This window comes from Lygodium microphyllum, chromosome 10 (genome assembly GCF_053477565.2).
Source record: "Lygodium microphyllum isolate KBCC chromosome 10, Lygodium_microphyllum_v1.1.10, whole genome shotgun sequence".
Lineage (NCBI taxonomy): Eukaryota > Viridiplantae > Streptophyta > Polypodiopsida > Schizaeales > Lygodiaceae > Lygodium > Lygodium microphyllum.
This window is the reverse complement of record NC_141144.1, coordinates 97,825,143-97,840,554: the sequence shown is the minus strand read 5'-3', so window position 1 is coordinate 97,840,554 and position 15,412 is coordinate 97,825,143. Positions and strand designations below refer to the sequence as shown.

Here is a 15,412-nt window from a genome sequence, read left to right as displayed (position 1 = left end):
CGCACCAAAAAATGACTGGCCAATGACCAACGGCCAATGACCAAGCCACTTTTAACCGAGTTGTCAAGCCAACTCCTAAGAGTTGTTGCACTAGATAGGTGATTTTTACTATTAACTGCAATAACTTTGCCTAACCTTCCAAATATTTATGATAACCCTTCACTATAGCTAGTCCAACTAGTACTCTCTCAATGTTTACAAATTAAACAAGTTACTTAATTATTCTATTTTCCAGGAAATTTTATATTTGACTTTAGAAATATTATTTCACAACATAAATTCAATAGAGTCTATAAGTATATATCCGTTTCAGTTCCTTCTTAAATGTTTCCTTGTATTTTTTTAATAAGCAAACCTTCAAAACAAATCAACTAACATGCTATAAACTCATAAACTTTAATTTCCCTTTTAAAACATTTCCCTTCTTTGTTTTGCACAATTCGTCCTTTGCTATTAATGTTTAGACAATTAATTGGTTTTTTTATTTGCACTAGATAGGTAACCTCTTTTCTTTCTTGTTCTTTAACTAAACATCAATCATGACAAAAACAAGTTCTTTCCACACTTTTATACGTCCACATACACAACTCATTTTAAAACCCCAATGTATCCCCTCAGTTATCAATTATCCTAATGGCCCTCCACTCTTAACTCTTTTGATCGCTCAAATAATATTTATAGAAAAATAAAATATAGAATTTCAACTTAGATACTGAGGCTTCCCCCTTATGCCATCAGATAATTGTTTTGTTAATTTAGGACTATAGTTTTTCCTTGACATAAGCGATTATTATAAAACACTATTACATTTCTTATTTTTACCCCCTATGTTATTGAACAACTCACCACATATCTTTTAATTTTCTCAAAATAAAAACATCACATTTTTCAATGTAAACATCTTTTAAGGACAATATAATTAAATTGTTTCCCTTTTTCTTAAGTTTACAAAAACTCCATTGACACATTAGAAATTATATTTTCAGTTCTCCATGAATAACATAATTTTTTATTGATAAAAAATCCATTTTTATATAGAAACTGTTACTTTTCTCTTAAAAATATTTTTTTAATTTTAAATATACTAATTAGTCTTTAAAAATTATGAAAAAAATTAGTATATTTTCAAAATTATTGTCTCTATGGAAAAAATATCATAACTTATAATGTTTCAATCAAAAATTTTATAAACAATTATTTGTAACATATTTAAGCCTTTTTCAAGCATTTTTTACTATTTCCTATTTTTAAAAAATAGAAACAGGTCCACATAAATACAGAAAACCATTCAGCATAGGAAAAGAGGTTTCAAAACATTTTCTAAAAATAATAAACTGAAGATTTACTCATTCTATAACCTCTATTTTTGTTAAACGGTTTAGGCACATACTTGTAAAATCCGTGGGTTGTCGTGTTGTCTTTGGAAGCCGTGTCCTCTTTCCGTCTGGCCAGTATCCAGTCATTGTGCACCACAAGCTTATCATTTCTCGTCTCTTGAGAGATCTTATCACTTCAGATTAGATAGGTATATTGAAGCTCCAGTTTAGCATCAAGAGAAGGACATGGCGATGATATTCAGCGACAAAGTATTAATTTCAGTTCTTTGCTTTTGATCTCCAATTACATTCTTTTGCAATCTTTTTTTTATTATTGTGCTCTCGAAGCCCTCCTATCTCTCCCTCTCTCCAATTCGTTCAAAAAGATGGCGCCCTCTTCCTCACGACTATTTCTTTTTCTCTCTCTCTAGTCTCTATATGCTCTTTTGCCTATAACTCCCACACTTCACAATGGCATAAGCGTCTAAAATGAAGAAATCTCCAGATTTGAGGTCGTGGGCTTTTGACCAACAGAATTTCGAGATTGCCGAAGGACATCTGTCTCAGAAGATCACGAACTAGGAGTCCTTTTTCTCTCTCTCTGTCCATCCATCCATCCATCGCTCTATCAATAAATACATGTCACTCAGTACTCCAATCGAGCGCGTGTAGGATTTATCCGATTGAAGAGGAGAAGGGAATTTTGGAGGAGGCCGAGGAGGGTGGAGTTCATTCGGTTGCTCCAGAGGCTAATACTACTGAGGCCCCCATGGATGCCGTCACGCTTCAATTCGGCCCTCCTCTTGGCTGAGGTGTTGTGGGAGCGTGTCTCCCCTTTGCCTCATGCGTGCTACCATCACCACCCATGACATTGAGGTCTGGAATATCTTTGCCACCAACTGATCGGAGACATCTCTCTCTCCCTCACAGACAGGCGCACTCCGTTTCTCATGACGGTTTTTTTTTACAACTGCTCTCTCACACTTAATATCCTTTTTTTTCTCCCTCCTCTCACGACATTTCCAAAGAAATAATGACGCTCCCCCAAGCTTGCAATACCATTGAAAGCACTTGTAAGAAAGCTTGTTATTTATGACAATATACTTGATATAAAGCTTGTACTCTCTATTGGATCTATGTCCTTATTTGCAAACTTTGATACATTGATGTATGTTGTTGTTGTAACGATGACCATTGTTGATACCTTGTCCAAAACTTCACCCCTTGAGTCCTTTAAACTAGCTACACATTCTATTGAACTAGCTTTATCACTTGTGGTGGTTAAAGCAAACTCATAAATTTCTGGTTTGTTAGGTTGTAAGCTAAGTATCAACTCTGGGGAAGCCCTTATTCCAATTGAACAATTCATACCTAGATAAAAAGCAGCTACAAGCTCCCCAACGTTAGACACCACCACCTTTGCAATTCCATCTCGTGAGAGTGCTTCAAATTTTGACGAGACCACTGATATGATTTTCCCTGGACTCCTATTTATAATAAATTTGACATCATCTGCATTGAGTTCCAATGTGATAACGGATTTTGTGACACCTTTCAAAGGTAGAAGTAAACGTGTAAAAGCACCTTCATCCTTGAAATCAAACTCTACACCATATTGTGTCACTGCATAATGAGGTTTTAGTCCCTTTAACACTCTTTCATAATCCTCCTCTATATAGTCTTGAATTTGAAATCTTAAATAGTTGTTGAAGGCTTGTGTACATTGATTTAACTGATCACAAAATGCATAGTATAATGTTCCAATGTGATCACACAATTGCCCATTGAAGGAATATTCTAGCTTACCAATCAAAAGCCATTCTGATCCATTCAAGAGTCGTCTCATGTAATTAGCTGGTTTTGACAGGTACACACTTGGAAAAACTGGAAATTGTGTATAAAACACAAGATCTCCATGTAGCCTCGCAATTACTATTCTGTCTTCAGTTGTAGCAATAATATCTGATGGAGTTAGTGTTATGCTGGACAGTAGAGTGTCAAAGCCAACAAATACTTTGATTGTGATATTGAACTCCATTGTTCCCAATCCTATTGCATATGTTGAAAACCACTGTGGATCCAAACCCAAACAGTGTCGAGTTCCAGCAACCTTCTTGCTAAATTGACTTTTTGCAGTCTCAATAAATAGACTACAGTCAGGAGTCAACCCTCGATGATGAGATTTCTTCAAACCTGTACAAATCTCATTGAAAAAATCTTATGTTGGTTGCGGAAAATTTCAAGCTTACCAATTACCTGATATTCAACACCTCCCCAAAGGGATCTCCATAATAATCACCAATGATGTAACGATCACCCCTTGATCATCACAGCAGTATTATTGTAGACAATAATCACAATCATGATGTTGTGTGTTCTTCATAAGTAATTTAATCCTTGGGAGGTAGGAGGTAGCATAACTGGTGAAATCCCCCATCCCTTAAATTAATACTAAGATATCCTATCAACTTTTCCAGACCTTTCCAAGTATAAAATTCCCCCGAAAACCCCTAATTTATAACAAGGTCTTATCTCCTCTAAGTGATAATAATCCCTACAGGAAAATTTTAAATAGTCATAGCTGAGATTCACTAAGTAAACCTATCAGATTTTGTCTAAAGCTCCACCTTCGTCTCATACAAGAACTTCCTTGTACCAACATCTCCTGACTAGACTGCAAGGACACAGCCTCCAAAGACAACAACTATGAACACCACATCTGCATTAAATTAATGTAAAAAGATGGCAGTAGTGTATTAGATGTATACAATGTTGTTGAAAATTTTTGCAATATGTGACATGTTTTTAGGTGTTGTCATCTTTTGACCCTTATCTAGCTTTTCACTTTTCAAAAGTAACAGTCATTCCTCTTGGAGTAGCACATCTTGAATGGCTATGGTTCTAACATCAATTTCAAATGGTTTGTGTGAAATTCACTATAGCTAGGATTGGAGTAGTAATAATAGCTACTTTAAGTTTATCAAAATTGTGTGAAGAGAAAGTACTTTCCATTGGTTTGTCATAGAAATAATTATCTTAACATAATTGTTTAAAATCTCATGATAAAATCCTATCAAACTAAGGAATATTTGTAACTCTTATAGATTTGTAGGATGATGCCATTGTAAGATAGTTTGGACCTTTTTTAAATCCATTCTAATACCTTCTTCACATATGATATGGCCAAGGCAGTAAGCTTTTCTCTTTAAATTTTTAAATTTACTTTCCTCAGCATAAATTTTGTGCTTCATGAGCAGCTAAAAGGCTAATCAAAATCAGTATAAATAAGGATATCATCCCTCTATCTACAATTACTTTCTTAGCTTATCCATAGTGACATATTACATCTTCTAAGGGAAATATGCATACAATACTCGTAGCCTTTGTTCTTAAAGCTCAACCTTCCACCTAGTTTGTGAGATCTTCTATTGTTGCAAGTGCAATGTATCTCATTTTCCATATGCCCATAGGCATGGTTAGGAAGTCAACCATCCACTTATAGTGCATAGCTAATGGATATATCACATGTAGACTATCAAGATGTCATACAAAAGAGTGTATCTCATAGATAGTACAAGGCTAAAAAAACTGAAAGACATCTCTATACATGCCTTTCCACTAGTAATTTTCTTTTATCCTTATGGAGCTAGAAAAAATGGATCAATGACTATCTCATAAACTCTCATGAAACTCTCTGATAATATGTTGATGAGTATCTTTGTCGCATACTACTCTCAATGGAGTTCCATTTTCTCTGCTTTGGATGTTTCACATGAAAACCCATTCTTAAAAAATATCCATATGCTTTCCTTTGTCTCCTCTTGAAGTCTTTTTTTGACCACTCTTTTTGTCTCATCAAACGCTCACATAATGACCAATTTGCAACCATTCTTCCTCATATAGTTCCTTTGAAATAGATTGAACTAAGGAAGCATAGTGTACATAGTGAAGTATTGCTCCTATACTTTCTACTACCTCACCATTTGAAACCATGTCTTTCTCATTCTCATACCTAGAACTTGATAACATATTAGCTACATGATTATCTTTGCTTGAAATATGTTGGAACTTAGGGATTCAAGAACTCAATATAGGCAATCCATCAAAGCATATCAATATCTAGAGCCAAGCAACTAGTAATCATGCCAAGAAGTGGCAAGCAATTTGTATTAATAAGACTTGAAGCTCTAGTGAAATACTCTTTATCACACTTTAATGCAGTAACCCCTTTCCATAATTCCCATTTATCTAAGGATACTATTTTTGACATGGTTTTAACACTTTGGCTACAAATCTCACAATATACCTATTTTCTTCCTCATTATCTTTTTTTGACATGCTTTTAATACTTTTGCTCCAAATCTCACAACATACTTTTTTTCTTCCTTATCATCTTGTCCATTTGCCAATCCTATCCCAATAGGACTTATATCACCTATAATGATTATAGGTCTTCCACTTTTATAATCAATCTTTATCATTGTAGATGATGTTTGTGACAATTATTTCAGCTTTATCATTACTTTTCTATGCATGCCATCCCAAAGAAACCATTTTTCTTTTGTTCAAAAACTAATAGAGTGCATTTGCAACAACAACACGAGAAAAGTGTGAAATAAATATGAAATAGTGTATGCAAAAATGTAATAACCTTTGTATATTTGAAATAGATGTATAGGCTTCATTCATTCTTCCAATTGCATCCACTTTAGCTTGACATGGCTATCTTTCATATGGTCCACATATATAACCCACAATCAAGATTTCTCTTATCCCAAAGACTAACTTTTTCCTTGAGAGAGTAAGAGTCACCTCTTCCAATCTAGTTAAGATTTTTTCATAGCAGGCTATGTGATCTATAAAAAAACTTTCTTCATCCCTTTTCATCCATTGATTCATGTTTTGCATCTTCCTTGTACCCTTTTATTGATATGCCATGAAGAAAAGGCATAATGATTTGTGGTGTATAATCCTATAAACCCTTATTCATGGAATTCATCACATGTGCAACTCAATTCATTGCTCCTTGTGACAAGATACACATTTTTACCAATCTTGAAGGCATTTCCATTGTTTCCATATCCCTACTTTGAATGGCCAACTAGAATTGATCATATCTAGAGTAAAGATTACCCAAGGAGTAGATAGCCCTACCTACAAAAGCTTTTGCAAACTCATTTTCATTTGGACCAACCCCAATATTCCTAATAGTCATTTTGATTACTTTCTATATATCCTATGTGAATCTTAAAGCTCCATTTTTCTTAGGCAAAGTGAGACACCTATTTGAATATGGAGCAAATTTTGATATTCTCATTTTGTAGCTCAATCAAATTTGATAAATGAGTTTTTGGCATAGAAATAGGCCCTACTTTCCAAGGTATATAAGGCAGAGTGCAAATAAACATTGGGACAACATCAATATCATCAACACATCCAATTTCATGTAGTTGAAATACAAATGCTTTGCTATGTTTTTCCATTCTATCCATGAAGCATTGTTTCTCTATATAATTAAGAGAATCCTCACATCCAATCTTCAAATCTTTCAAAGAGTCTATTGTAAACTTATTCCCAATCCTCTTTCAATCACTAAGATTTAGTTGACAAGAAGCTAACTCAATCTTTTCTTCACTATCAAAGGCTCGAGGGATTCACAATATAAAAATATATGTTGCATATCACATGCTTTCAAGGTCGATTTATAAATACCCTTATTTGTGAATTTTTTTTGAAAAATATATATTTTTTAAATTTAATCTATAAATAATCCCTATATATGACACTTTTATGTATGTAAAAAATGTATAAAAATGGCATTTAAAAAATCCCTTACTTTTAATATACATGATACATAGATATATTCATGAGTGATCCCCCCCTCCCGTGAGGTCAGAAGGCAAGGGCAAAGCAATATGGTTAATCTTCTTAGCCATACTTTTATATTCATTTCAACACATGCCTTCAATGTTTCATTTGATATCCCTATGCCTATCTTTCAAAGCCTTCAATGAATCTATACATATCAAAAGACCATATTTTGATCATATCATTCCCTATGTATAGCCTAGAATCAATCACAAAAGCAAAATCTATCATAGTGGTGATGTAAGAGAACTCATGAAAAATCATAGAAATACATTTATTGGAATCAAGAAACCCATCTTGCCTTAGCTCCTCTTGAGTCTTATGAACATATTCCCAAGTTGCATGTCTATGCATTATTTCAAGTCTCTAAAGGAAAACTCTCAAGTAAAACCTCTATTAAAAAGAAAACCAAATTCTAGACTACTAAAAATACTACAAATCTTTTAGAAAAAAGTATGTGTACCTACAAAAAGAGGTGAGACATTGTCTTTTTAGTACCACCATATTGGTGTTTTACAATGGCATCAATTGAAAATCCATCTTCTTTCAAGAATCTTTGAATTCCTTAGACATTAGAGGAAATGGATACTCCTAAAGTCAATCACAATTTCTCTCATGATTCACACATATTGTAAGAAACTATGTAGCTTGGCTTCTTAACCTAGCATAAGTAGATCCATCAAGGCTTGTGCCTTTATCTCCCCTTCTCCCTTCCCTTCCCCCCTCCCCCCTTTACCTTTGAAAAGCTTGTACTCCATGGTGCTAGGTAAAAATGGCAATTATTTTCTTCTTTTCCAAAAGGCCTCTTTTTTGGCAAAAGACTCATTTCATGTTGTGTATAGTCAAAGAAAAACTTTTTTGGTTTTTTTCCTTAAGAAATACTTCTTTTTTTGGCATTGTTCCTCTCCATTCCACAAATCCATCCAGCAAATCTATTCACTATCTCTAATCCCATCTCCTTCTATGACATAGTAATTTGGCATGGTGCCAGTCTCAAAGAGCCTACCAAATACATGAATACCCATTTTTGAGAGTATATGGTTTGGTTTGAGGGATCCTATGAGAAATGAGTGGTGTAGGCTGCCAAGGATTGGTTGTGGAAAAGAGATGCTAGAAATAATTGGATGAAACAATTAAGAAGTTACCTCTTTGAAGCAGGTGATGGTAGTGGTGTAGGAGGGATTTCTTGTGGCAAAAATATGCTAGAAATAAGATGACAAAACCATTAAGAAGCTACCTCTTTGAAGCAACTAGTCCAAGAAGTATGATCCATGGGATTAATATATGCTACAAAAGCATGGCCAATTAACATTAGATATGCACCATCAAATTATACATACATAATAAAGTAGAAGTGAAGTCAATATGGTATGACAATAGTATCATGCAATGGTTGATGTTTGTTTCCCTCCATGCATTGACAGCTAAACCTTGATGGTATTGGGATTGAGTTAAATAATTTGTTGAGGGTTTTGGCATCATAGAAGCAAGCTTATCAAATGAATGACAACACATTCATAATGTTGGGATTTCTTTTTAAGTATGTACTACATTTGCATAAATCTTCCCAAAGCTCCCACTTTAGCTTTAAAGATTTAATAGTTATGTTTCCTAAGACCCTTTTTACCTCTGTCTCACTCAGAGATATCATCCAAGCTAAATCACGAGTTAGCCCCAAAGTTTCTTTGAAATACATGCATTATTAAAAAATGTAGTAATTTTAGATTTCTTTACAATCAATAGGAGATTAGGAACCTCAATGCTTATGCATGTTGTTTTTGTGCTCCATCATGCAAGGATAATGACAACATTGGTAGTACTGGACATTTTATTTCCTAACAATGCATGCGAGTTTTCTTGCACCTTTGCAACTTCACTTCTGCAATGTTGTTATCCTTCTCCATTTGCTCCAAAAATGATCCTAGTGAAGCATTCTCCTCCTCCAAGGTTGTATTTCCTTGCATGTCCTCTACCACCTCTTCTTCCTTGTCTTTGAAGTGCTTCAACTCCTCCTCAAGCTTTTGCACTTTTTTTTTTACTAATGTTGTAGGGATGCTTACAACACATTTAAAGAACCTTGGGATTGTAACAAAGTTTTTTGAGTGTTATATAGCATTGATTGATAATATTGTGTAAAATATTACACGGTGCAGTGAACAAAATCTGAGAAAGAGATAGAGAGTACACAACAGAAAAGAGGAGAATCAGTAAATTCTTTAACTTCAAACAACTGATACAAAGATGGCTCTGTCCACCCGTGCGCTTCCACTGTGTGAAGCTTAGATGGCAATCTAGATAGAAGATAGGTGAAGAGCTTAAGGCTAGCTGGAACAACAACTCTGACTGGGTGAAAGATGAGTGAGTGATGGCTGCGAAGGGGTTTAACTTTTATAGCCTGCGAAGGTCGTTAGGTCGGCGTGCTAACCGACCTACAATATGAGCCTCCACTAGTCGGCCAAGGAATATTCCAGGGAATATTCCCTTTACCATCTCTCCGTCTAACCCAAAGATTAGACCCACAATGGTCACCTTTTTGCCATCCGGTCACATAGACCTCATCTGATATACAAGTCAGGACTCCACCAATGTCCGGGCTCACACTTGGCTTCTCCTCATAATGGGGGCCTTACAACTTTGAGCACCATGGATCATTGGTAGCACCTAATGAGGGTGGGGCATTGATCATATCTAACATATTGATGCATATGAATTTTGCCATCTAAGCATTTGCAATAAGCTAGTCTTCATTGTTCAACATCCCCAAGTGAGCAACAAAAAAGTGGAATTAAAAAGTAGATTTAGCCTCATACAAGGATTGTTAGAATACTCGAAACCAGCTACCCAAAGATCAAATTTTTTATTTCCCTCTAAATGATATTTGGATGCCACTATTCCATCTAGGCCATAGTCACTACTATAAGGGGTCTTTGCAATAGCATACTCTTCATCCACACAATTATTTGAATCCACTTTCCTCTTACAATTGCTTATCTCATTGTGGTTCTGTTAAGAAATGTAAGGTAGGAGAGAAAATGAAGTAGATTAAATTTGTTAGTATAGTATTAATTTAGAAAGATCAGAGAAACAAATAGAGCATGATAAATGCTTAGATGAATATATAATATGATAGACACCATTATAGATGGAAAAAACCATTCTTTGAGACGAGAGGGAAGAAGTCACTTTTGGGGTCAAAAAATGAGCCTGCTCTACTGATCTGGCACTTGAGAAGTAACAGACCATAAAGTGAGTATATAACTACCTCTATAGATCCTAAGCACCACGTGTGTAATACAATAAACAAACTATCTAAAAAACATGTGTATTACTAATTTGAAGCATGTGTATTACATACTCACATGTGTATTACTAATTTGAAGCTAATGTAATACAAAAAACTGTCTAAGAAACAAGTATTTCAACTTATAATATGAATGGGTATCTTTTGAGGAAAAAAACAAACTTTTTTGGTGAAAACTTTTAAAAGTTCATATTTTAGAAAAAAATAAATATGACTTGTTGATGTGGCACTTTTTAAAGAATGGTGGGTCCCATTTTCAAGATTGAAAAGAGCTAGTTGTGAGGGTGAAAAGTAGAGGAGATGCACTTCTTTCTAGGTAATTGAGTGGAGCCAAAGAATCTAGGGGCATAGGGGACAAAAAGGAATGCAATGATGACCATGAAAGAGGGGCCAATCTAAGATTAAGGTTTCCTAATACTCCTTGTATGATGCCCTTTTTGAGTTTATTATTTTCCCAATGTGTCTACTGGTAGTTTATGAGCTAAATGCTTGGCTTTAACTTTACTTTGATCTAGCTTTTCCACTTTTGTTCTATTTGATAATCTCTAAAACCTTATTGCAAATTGCAAATCTTTTTAATAAATTTGTATACATCCAAACACTACTACCATGTTTTTAAATGATTATAAAAGTCATGTAAATTCTTTTGAGCATGATGGTCATTTTCATATGATCAAGAGTTGTTTACCCTCCTAAATCATAGAAAGTGATATACATATGATTTTAGCAATGGAGATTACTCAATGTTTTTCTAATCCAAGTGTTACTACTTATAATTTAATAATAATATTAATATGAATTCAAATATAAGTGAGTATTAATGAAAATAAAGGCTTTATTACATGATTAGGCAATATATACGAAGGTATTGCATTGGTATAATGATAGTATTCCTTATGTACTTGACTTGGAAAAAATGATCTAGAAAGTAATAACCTTTACAAGATACTTTCATACATTTCAAAATCTCACTTCATGCATCAGTACATGAATAAACATTCTAGCATGGTTTGAGAATTATAGATATAGTCTTAACACTATACATGATCTATAGAAAGCTTTTCATGCTTAAATATTGTCACATGAAGTGAACTAGGAGAGAGAAGGATAAAAAAGAGAAGATTCTAGAAGGAGAGAGAAATACTATAAGAAGAGAGAGAAATAAGAAAGAGGTGAGAGAAACATTAGGAGAAGAGAGAGAAACTTAGGAAAATGAGTGAGGAGGTAGCCATGAATTCTAGAGGAGAGAGATGAGGGAGGAAAATGACTTATAATGATATTCAATTGGTGAAAAATAACAAGTCCTACCACTTGTCATGAGGTGAACTGAGAGAGAGAAGGATAAGAAAGAGAAAATTGCAAAAGGATAGAGAAATATTGTAAGAAGAGAGAGAAAGGGAAAAGAGGTGAGAGAAACACTAGGAGAAGAGAGGAAACACATGAAAAGAATGGAGGAGGTGGTCATGAAAGCTGGAGGAGAGAGATGGATGAAAATTACTTGTTATGATGTTCAATTAGTGAAAAGTAACAAGTCCTTACACCTTTTATACTTGGCCATGTATTATCCCCTTTTCCACTATTTTCTACCCTATTTCTCATCCCTTGCAAATTTGTGTCTTGATTTGAAAAGAGTCAAATTGAAAGATTAGGAGGTGAACTTGATGATCTTGATTTGTAAGAAGCATTTATTACATGATGATTTTGAGATTCTTTTACATTGAGCATTTAAAGGGCATGTAAGTATGCATTAGGATAGACTTCAACATTATCATGCATTCTTCATGGCTACTTTGTGTTTTTCAAATCAAGCTACTTTCTTTAACTTTGTAAATAAAATGTCACCACAAACTTTACATAAGAGATAAATATTTCAACCTATGTATCATGTTAGCAATATTGTGACCTAGATATGTATGACCTTGTAACATAAAACTTATACAAGGACCATGATCATAGCCTATTTTTGTGGCATAAGCCATGTCATTTTAATCATTGGTGTTCAAAAGCTCAACCTAATTCACAATAAGCCTTGCTTGTGAGAAACAACCTTGAAACTCCATGTGAACAAGGATTTCTTTATTTTAACTTTATCTTTTGGAGCTTACTATAGGATTTGCAAGATCATTCAGTGGACCCTTTACTCCAGTGGCTATGGAAAGAAGTACTAGATAGACATGAGCTTCTCTAACTTCATGGAGCTCACCTATCAATAATCAATCATTGAACCTTTACCACTCATTTATGACATATTCTTAAAAATAGTCATGATATTGATGAACCTTTTGGATGGGAACAAAATAAATCTACTAAAGCATATAATCTTCTTAATAGTCATTAGTTTACTTTACTTGAAAAAGGTATGCTAACAATTTTGAGCAAAAGACGTCCTTCAATTGACTAGAAAAGGGATGAGGATATGTGCAATTGTTTATGGGATTTATGCATCCTTAAAATAGACAATCATCACTGAGAAGGGTGTTCATTTTTTTACATTTTCTTTGACATTGATTCCATATTTCCAAAAGTCTTTTAAACATGGCCTCAACTTTTAGCTTATTTGGGCAATAGACTCTTGAATGAATGTATCTAATAATCCTCGACCCCAAACAAATTTTAAAAAGAGATATTTTGAGAATCATTTGGAAATATTTTAGAAATCAATAGATCATATCCCATCATGAAAATATTTGAAGAGCTCATCCATAAATGCGGCATAACCATTTTGAAGAATAATCGTTATTTTTCTTTTCCTAACTTGTGCATAGTGTATGCTTATAAAAGTCTTACATCCTTGTATAGTAAGATTCCAATTACATCAAACGTAATAAGATTCCATTCACATAAATTCTAAGTGTATGCTTTTGTATGATGATTTTTGTTCTATAAGTTATCAAAATAGCTTTTTTAAAAGGAAAAATGTTGTAAGATATATCACTATTTTCTACTTAATAAAACATCACATACACAAGTTAATTTTAGTTGTTTCATGTATATAATTTTTTTAATTAATAGATCCATAATACATTTTGGAGCAGATATTGTCTCCTCATTGTGTACATAACCATAATAGCATCTTAGTTACATTCTCTTTCTTATATTTTTGTTAACTAATTTGTTTGAACTTGAGATAGCGAAGTGCTTTTGATGTTTACTCCCTATCTCTCCATTTCCTTCACATTGTTATCAATATCAAGTGTTGATTCACTTTCATATCATTAGACTCATTGATATTCGCATTATCAACACCTATGATATCTCTATATATATTAAGGAAACATTGGTGTGTCCCCACAAAGGGGGGCGGGGGGGATGTGGCAAGCAGAAAGCCCCCCCATAGATCCTAGTAATCCTCCCACCTCACCCACACAATGACCCCATGACCACATGCCTATACAATCACCCAAGCACCCCCACCTTACACACATGTGCCCCTCCACCTAGAGAGAGAGAGAGAGAGAGAGAGAGAGAGAGAGAGAGAGAGAGAGAGAGAGAGAGAGAGAGAGAATGCACAACATATAATACATATATACATATGTATATATGTATATATGTACACACACACAGAGTATATGTGCACGCACACGTGCATGTGTGTAAAAAGGAAAGGTTGAGGGGCTACCACATGGTAGCATATAGTCCCCCATGCAAAATGGAAGAAGCCCTCCATAGAGCCCAGTGACCTCGCACCACACTCATGTGATGACCCCTGTGCCCATGTGCCTACAATGCGAGATAACACACACACACACACAATATAAAATATATAATATGTGTGTGTATATGTTTGTGTGTGTACATATAAGATTTATGATAAATAATAAGTAAATATAATAACTTATATATATAAGTGCATGTAATGATGCTATAATTAATATTAAATGATAATTTATGTATATATTATTACTTAACATATATATATTAATGATGAACTATTATTATAATTATTATTGTAAAAAATATATAATTATAATTATTATAAGTATTATTATTAAGATTACTTACATACAAATTATTATTTTGCATGTTTATAGCGTGTGTATGGCAATACATATACATTATACATATATACTCTTAGTCATATAAAAAAATCTATATATTTTCGGAATGTTGCAATGAGAAAAATAGTTGAAAAAAAGAGGGGTGAGAGAGAGAGAGAGAGAGAGAGAGAGAGAAGAGAGTGAAATTAAAAGAAGAGAGAGAACCCATTTGTATGTTCCCTTTTGCTACATGAAGCATGTCTTAGATGTGAAGCACCCTAATTGTTAGTATTGCTAGTGCAAAGCACCAACTGTTCTTTCGATTCAAAGCACCAACTATTCTCCTGGTGTCGTGATGCTGCGCATCCACCACTACAAATCTGAAGGGCGGAGTTTTTCACCAAGAATTTGATCACATTGGTCAGCGTCATTAGATTATTTTTTTTGTGTGTGTGTCTTTGTTTGCATTTGCATGATGCACGAGCACATGTAGTTAGGCTAGGCACAATTTCTTCAATGCATTCATAATTTTTTGTGTGAAAACATCACTCGATTGATTGCATAGCATGGATTCTAATTTGCAAACTGCATGAGTGATTGGGCAAGAAGTTCTTTTCCAAAGCATGTTCTTGTTAAGACACAATGCATGGAAAATCAGTTCAGATGAAGGTTTCCGTTTTGAAGACTCGGGGACGTGAGGAAAAGATTGTAATTCGAATGTTGCGAGTGCGCAGATGATATGAGAAATCAAGGCGGAAGGTGGCAAGCTCTCTTGAAGCGACGACGAAGGAGAGCCGAGAGCAAGTGACGACGAAGCAAAAGAAGGACGAAGATGGAGAAACAAACTGTCTTCTGAACTGACAGCATGCGATGGCCGTCGACGTGCGGCGGCTTATTCTGACCGGCAAACCCCATTGCGAGCTGCCGACGATGTGTTTCTGATTGAAGTC

General features: G+C 34.4%; 1 pseudogene; it reads right to left on the bottom strand.

The window, feature by feature from the left end:
- Positions 1-2,280: 2,280 nt before the first annotated feature.
- LOC148030327 (protein HAPLESS 2-like) overlaps positions 2,281-15,412 on the bottom strand; it is a 36,967-nt pseudogene continuing 23,835 nt past the window's right edge.